General features: G+C 39.6%; 1 non-coding gene across 1 annotated transcript; it reads left to right on the plus strand.

Annotated features, from left to right (window-relative positions):
- The first annotated feature begins 5,829 nt into the window (after positions 1-5,829).
- Positions 5,830-5,936, plus strand: LOC141616481 (small nucleolar RNA R71). Its single transcript, XR_012530828.1, has one exon. It is a non-coding gene; the product is annotated as a small nucleolar RNA R71 (small nucleolar RNA).
- Positions 5,937-7,707: the final 1,771 nt, after the last annotated feature.

The following is a 7,707-nucleotide window of genomic DNA, read 5'->3' on the forward strand; positions in this document are numbered from 1 at the left end:
AACATGGATGAATGATGGAAGTATGCATGGTTTCAAGGGTCACCTTGGAATAAACGGTAGCCAAGGAGTTATCACACCACAAGGTACTCTTGACTCGGCCTTAAACCATGGGTCAAAGGATACTAGCATGACACATCCTAGGGTGTTTTACAAGCATTCTAACAAGCAAAGTCTTAAGAATAAAAAGCATCTACTAGGGCCTATATACACTTGTCAAGCTTTCCAAGTAGACGGTTTCGCAAAATTTTTCTAACATGCAAACTACATGCCATGATGCAACTAACATATAAACATCCTAATGCAAATAATTCTACCAACTAATATGCCATATAAACTAAATGCAAGTCCTAAGTTCACATTGTTGTACCGCATCAATCAAAATAAAGCCACATAGTCATTAACATAAAGAGGAAAAAGGAGTTTGGAAAGATCATACCATGCGGTCTTCAATATCCTCATGTCTCGGATGTGGCGTAGTCAATCAAAGTGAACAAGGATAAACAAACATAATATATACAAGACAATATATACAAAGGAAATGAACTTGTTTTTGGATTTTTCAATTTTTCAAATTTTTATGGTTTTTGATTTTTCAATTTTTATGGTTTTTTGAATAAAAGTTAAGTGTTAGAATTCCCATCCCCACACTAATATGGGCATTGTCCTCAATGGCCAAAATGATGGAAATTATGCAAAGATGATGCATGATTTCTATACTAAATGCAATTTTACACTAAGCGATACTACATGATGCATGGTTTTTGTTATGACGGAGAGGATAATTTAGATTACCTCCCGTTGTGTATGCATTAACTTCCCCAAACCAAATAAGACACTATTGCTAATGTCAAAGTATTGGGGTAGTTCATGCACACACTATGCTATGCATGAAACTAGATTGTCATTTTGGATTTTACAAATGGGAACAATAAAGAACACCTCAATGGAACCGAGGTGTGAGTCCTTTGATGTTGCTAGGACTAAACCAACAATGATCAAAATGAAATAAAATACAAAGAGATATAGACAAACCATGGGAGTGTAGGAGTCTCCAAGGCTTGCTAGTCTTCCATCATGCTATCATCATCATCACTTCCCTCATGAGAAGTGGTCACATTGCCACTTTCCTTGGCACTTTCTTCTTCATCTTGTTCCTCATCTTGTTCATCGTCATCTTCACCATCTCTTTCTTCATCTCCACTTGCTTCTTCCTCAATGTTTTCATCAAATTCTTCACCATTTCCAACAACCTCATTGTCTTCCACCACGTCCCTAGATGCACCCGGAAACAAGGCTTCTTTATCCGCCCAAGCCCAACTAGGCAAAGGACAAGATGGATCAAGGAGTCCTTGCCTAGCTAAATGTAAGAGGGGAGGATATTGAGCCAAATATGCATTCTTCCGGTCTTCATAAGCTTGCTTGTGCATGGCTTGCATAAGAAGAGTGACATAGTCTTTCCCAATTTCAACTCCTTCCGGTTTGAACTCTTCATACACAAAGGGGTAAGGCGGTATAACAATGGAAGAGGAGGGGGTTCCATGATCACCCTTTTGTTGTTGAATGATGTACTCGGCTTCTTCGGATAGGGGAAGTAGATAGTTGGTCCGGTGGACACTTAGACGACAAATCTTCGCGGGTAAAGTGAATGATCGAGCCTCACTAGTAAGCCATCCACACTTGGTGTCAAGAGGGTTTTGAGCAACCCACTTGAACTTGTTAATCATGATAGGCATATCAATAAGATGGCCACCTTCCTTTGCCTTGTACTTGCTATCCTTATTGAAATTAGGATCAAAGTGCTTGGCTAGGACCGTGACTAGGCCGCCATTAACAATAACGGTTGTACCCTTCTTCCCACTATCAACATGGAGCCATCTATCAACCAATAGCCTCAAAGAATTGAAAGGCTTGGTATGGATTCTTCCGATATTCAAAGCCGATTCAAGGAGAATAAAATCAAGTCTTGTGAAATGATTGGTTTCTTTCCTAGCAATTATGGTATTTCCCACAACTTTGTGCCATACTCTTATGCCCGGATGATGGACCAAAAGAGCACGACAAGCATGAAAATCATCAAATTTCTTCCCGGAGATTGCCTCCCAAAGAGGCTCGGGGTCATACTTTCCATAATGCTTAAGATAACTTGATTCATCGCTAAGACCCAAAATTTCACCTAATTCTTCAAAGGTAATGCGTCTACTAATGTTAGCTAGACGAAACTCAAGATTTTCCCTATTCTCAACTTTGGTGACTTTTAAAGAACTTAAGAATTCCAAGACAAGGGAAGGGTATGTCAATTCCTTTGTTTCAAACAATTTCTTCAAACCCATGGCATTGAAAAAGGCTTTTGTTTGTTCAAGAACACCCAATTTCTCCAAGGCATCTTCACATATGAATTTGGTGGATTGAATTGATTTCATAGCAAACTTGGCAAATGTATTTCTATGGGTATCGGAAATAAAAGTTACCTCCGGATAATGCAAGAGTTGATCGACACGGAGTAGAAGGTGATGCTCCCATAGAAATTTGTTGTTGTTGTGGTTGTACTTCCAAGTTTGGTGTTGCTACCACCATTGCCAAAGCTTTCTTTGTTTGGAGAGCTTTTTGCCTTTGAGAGAGAGCCTTTGCCTTTGGTGCCTTTGTTGCTCCCTTTGTCCTTGCCATTTGATGAACTAACCAAGAAAAGAATCAAAAATCTTTAATTTGTAGAATGCCCAAATCGATTGAAGGTGAAAGGCTTTGCCTTTATGAAATCAAAAATCGACTCAAAGGTTGAAGATTTTGTTCTTGGTTTTGATTGTTATTGAAGATGGAGTGATTGATTTGTTGTTTGAAGGATGGTTTGATTTGATTTTGGTGGATTTTGTTGAGGGTTTTTGTTTTTGTGATGGAGAGGATGAGGGTTTTGATGTTGTGGGTAGTGTTTATGAATGAATGAATGAAGGAATGAAGGTGGGAGGGCATTTAAAGGAGTCGAAATTTTCGAAAACGCAGGGGCAATCCGTGCGGATTAGGCCCAATCCGTGCGGATTATGCAGCTTCAAAATTTTCAGAAGCTCGCCTAAAGACGGGCGGATTCTGGGGAATCCGCTCGGATTCTTCTATGTAGGGACGGGCGGATTTGCTGCAGGACGGACGGATTTCTGTCCAGAGAAATTTCTTTGTTTTCTTCAGCTGCAAAGATGGGCGTCTTCTTCACAAGACGGACGGATTCTATGAGACAGGCGTCTTTCCAGAAATCCGCTCGGATTCTTTAACAGTCAAGAATTCTTAATTTTCAGCTCAGCTCAGGACGGGCGTCTTCTCAGCAGGACGCTCGGATTGTTGAAGACGGGCGGATTTTGTACAATCTGCTCGGATTCTGGTCCTTTGTACCCGGATTCACTTCATTCGTGCACAATGCATTTCCCTTTACCATTCTTCCATTCTTCTTCATTTCTTGTGTTCTTCATTGTGGGGGCACTACTAAGGCATGAATAGCCTAGGCAATTGCCATCCCCACACTAAGGTAAAGCACTACACATCAATTGAAGTTATTAGTCCCTCCCTCACTTCTCTCTTACATGACAATTATTTTGATCAAAGTAAATAAAAATCCAAAAATGACAAAAAATGCAATACAAGAATTGAAATGTAAGTTAGGGAGTTAGAAATATTTACAAGTGGTGGTTTAGGGAGGACTCCACCAAACTCTCATTCTTGATGAGATGTCAAGGGGGCATGTTCAAGGTGTTGTTGATGTTGCTCAGCACCTTGAAGAAGTAATCAAAAGCTTGTTCATTGTTATGGTAGAGGTCCTCAATAGACCGTGGTCCTTGTTGTTGATCATGATCGATGGCATGCCCAATGTAGGGATTAAAAATCCCTTCAAACTCGTCGTCCCAAAGACCACAAACTTCATTGAGTTGATCATTGAAAATCTCTTGCTTAGATGGAGACAACTCTCCCAATTTCTTCTCTTGGCCAATGAGGCCATCCTCTTCTTCCTTGGTTGATTTTGATGAGCTTTGCAAGCTCTCCTTGTCACAATTCACTTGCTCTTTGAATGGAGCATCTTCATCTTTCTTCTTCCATTGGAGTTCCGATTTCTTCCTTTCATCTTTCCGGCTATAATGATCAATCATGAAACATGGCTCATGTAAACGGGGAGCTCTCATGGTCTTGTCAAGATTAAAAGTTATGCTTTCATCTCCCACTTCTAGAGTGAGCTCTCCATGTTTCACATCAATCACCGCACCCGCGGTGTGTAGGAAAGGTCTTCCTAAGATGATTGGAATGTTGGAATCTTCCTCCATATCAACAATGACAAAGTCCACCGGGATGAAAAACTTCCCAATTCGCACGGGGACATCTTCCCATATCCCTAATGGTGTCTTCGTCGATCTATCGGCCATTTGGAGTGTGATATTGGTGCATTTAAGCTCTCCCATTCCCAACCTTTTACTTACCGAGTACGGCATGACACTCACACTAGCCCCTAGATCACATAAGGCTTTGTTGATCGTCGTGTCGCCAATGGTACACGGTATTGAGAAGCTTCCCGGATCCTTTAACTTTGGAGGTGAACTCCCTTGAAGTATTGCACTACTCACCTTAGTGAAGGCGATAGTCTCAAGTTTCCGGATCGACTTCTTCTTTGTGAGGATATCTTTCATGTACTTTGCATAGGCCGGAACGTGATTGATTAATTCCGTGAAAGGAATTGAGACTTCTAAATTCTTCACAATCTCCATAAACTTTCCAAGTTGATCATCAAATTTGGGCTTGGCTTGACGACTTGGAAAAGGAAGTCTAATCACAATGGGCTCCTTCTCTTTGGCCTTGTCTTCATTTTTCTTTGAACTTTCTTCTTTTGATGATTCCCCTTCTTTGGGGCTTTGCACAATTTCTTCCTTTTCACTAGCTTTCACAACTTAATTCTCAACTTGCTTCTTCGGTGCTTCATATCTTGTACCACTTCTCAAGTGAATGGCACTAACCGTTTCATGTCTAGGGGGATTACTTTGAGGTGGTAATTGCCCCTTTTGTCTTTGTGAGCTTGAAGATGCTAGTTGAGTCAATTGTGTTTCCAACATCTTGGTGTGAGCTAGAATGTTGTTGATGGTGGTGTCCTTTGCTTGGCTATCTTTTTGCATTTGAGTGAAAAATTCTTGTTGATTCTTTTGCATTTGGAGGACCGCTTTTTGGACATCAAAACCTTGGTCATTTTGGTGATTGTATGGATTTTGATTTTGGTAACCTTGGTTTTGATTGTAAAAGGGTCTTTGATTTTGGTTTCTCATGGGTGGTGGAGTGTATGTTTTTTGAGGGTTTTGAACATTTTGGCTTTTGTATGAGAGATTTGGATGGAACTTGGTGTTTTAATTGTAAAAATTTGAATAAGGGGTACCACTTTTGTAAGCTTGGAAAGCATTGACTTGTTCGGTTGTTCCCCTACACTCACTTGGGTCATGACCCAAAGTTCCACAATTCTCACATATCCCACTTGGGATTGATGAGGATGCCGTCATGGCATTGACATGATGCTTTGATGATTTTGAGTTTTCCTCAAGTCTAGCCATAGCTTGTTCAAACTTCAAGTTGATTGTGTCAATGTGAGCACTAAGTTGAGCACCCAATTGAGTAACGGAGTCCACTTCATACTTTCCTCCTCTAGTAGCCTTGCGAGGTCTACTATATTGTGAATTATGGACCGCCATTTCCTCAATCTTGTTCCATGTTTGATTGTCATCAACTTCGGTGAACATTCCATTTGATCCCATATTGAGAATGTTCCTTGAATCTTCATATAAACCATTCCAAAATTGTTGCACTAAAAACCATTCGCTAAGTCCATGGTGAGGACATGAGCGACAAACACCTTTGAACCGCTCCCAAGCTTCATACAAAGATTCTTCATCCCTTTGCTTAAAACCCGTAATTTGAGCTCTTAGCATGTTAGTCTTTTCCGGTGGGTAGAATTTTTTGTAGAAAGCTAGAGCTAACTTCTTCCAAGAATCTATTCCAAGGGTGGCCTTATCAAGGCCCTTCAACCATTGCTTTGCGGTGCCGATTAACGAAAAAGGAAATAAGACCCATCTTATTTGGTCTTGAGTCACGCCCGTTTGAGAGATAGCTTCACAATAATCGCAAAAGTTTTCCATATGAGAATGAGGGTCCTCACTAGGCATTCCCCCGAATTGGCTCCTCTCAACTAGTTGGATGAAGGCGGACTTGGCAATAAAATTACCGGTGAGATGTTGCGGTGTAGGAGTACCATTTGGTAGATTCTCCTCGGTGGGTATAGAGTGTGACGAGAATTTAGGCATTGTAGGTGGATTTTGTGGGATATTGTGTAATGGGTTCTCTTCTCCTTTTATTGCGAAAGGATTGACAAACTCACTAGTGGGTTGAACAACTTCACCAACACCTCTCAAATTCCTCCTAACAAGTCTCCTATTATTCGTCAAGGTTCTTTCGATTTCACGGTCAAAAGGTAACAAATCACCTTGTAACCTTCTAGACATGCAAAATATCAAACAACTCGAAAATAATTAGAACAAACCTTGAGGAGTTTTACTTCCCCAAGGTGAAAAAGACACAACTAATAACAATAAAAGAAATCTTAAATCAATTAAACACCGTCCCCGGCAACGGCGCCATTTTTGATCGAGGCCATTTGGTGTTCACAATTAAGTATATGTGGTCGTTGGTCAATGGTCGATACAAAACACAATTTATACTTCACAAACAACTCTACAATTAGTAAAGAGGTAAGTAAAGGTCGGATCCCAAGGGTCGGGTATTGAAATGAGAATTCTATTGTAACTAGTGGTGTCTAGGGGTGTCACAAATTGGGTTGATGTAGAAGGTTACTAAACTAAAATAACAATGAAAATAAACTAGCAAGTTGAATAAAATAAGGGGTGTAAACAATTGATTAAAGGCACTAGGGTGTCATGGGTTCATAGGGGAATCATGGGATATGATCATACAAACATGTTCTCAAATTATAAGCAAGCAATTATTGTTGTGATGGGTTGAGTTGGGTTATATCTTACAATCCTAGGAAAGTTTGGGTCCCGGAGCCGAATCGATTAGATTGTACAACACCTACAAGTCGACTTAATCTTTCCTACTCAACACATGCATGGTCTAACAAGACTCGAGTTGGGTTATGTCTTACAAGTCTCATTGAAAAGCTAGGAGATGATAGTAAATGCAAGGATTCATAGGCTTAGCATTTCATCAAATATAACATGTGCATGTATTAAGATCAAAACAAGCAAGCAAATAGATTATGAAAGCATATTGATTTAAGCATGAATCATCCCCATGATGGTTTCCCCTAATCACCCATTAAACCCTAGCTAAGAGACTACTCACTCATTATCATGTTGATCATGCTAGCAAGGTTGTCAATCATACCAACAATATGAAACATGATGAATAAATGAAAGTAATTAGCAATAATTAAAAAGGGATTAAGAGATTATACCTACTAATAATTCCAAAATAATAATGCAAAGAATAATAGAAGAACTTGATGATTGATGGAAGGTTGTCAATCTCCCAATAAACCCAATAATCTTCTAATTACCCAAAATAAAGGAAGAACAAGAGAGAGATTAAAGAACTAAAACTTGGATTAAAAATTGATTAATACTTGATTACAATATTGAAGAGAGATTTGATTGATATTAACTACTCTAAATATTGATAAGAAGA

The sequence above is a fragment of the Silene latifolia genome, chromosome 11, assembly GCF_048544455.1.
Source record: "Silene latifolia isolate original U9 population chromosome 11, ASM4854445v1, whole genome shotgun sequence".
Classification (NCBI taxonomy): Eukaryota; Viridiplantae; Streptophyta; class Magnoliopsida; order Caryophyllales; family Caryophyllaceae; genus Silene; species Silene latifolia.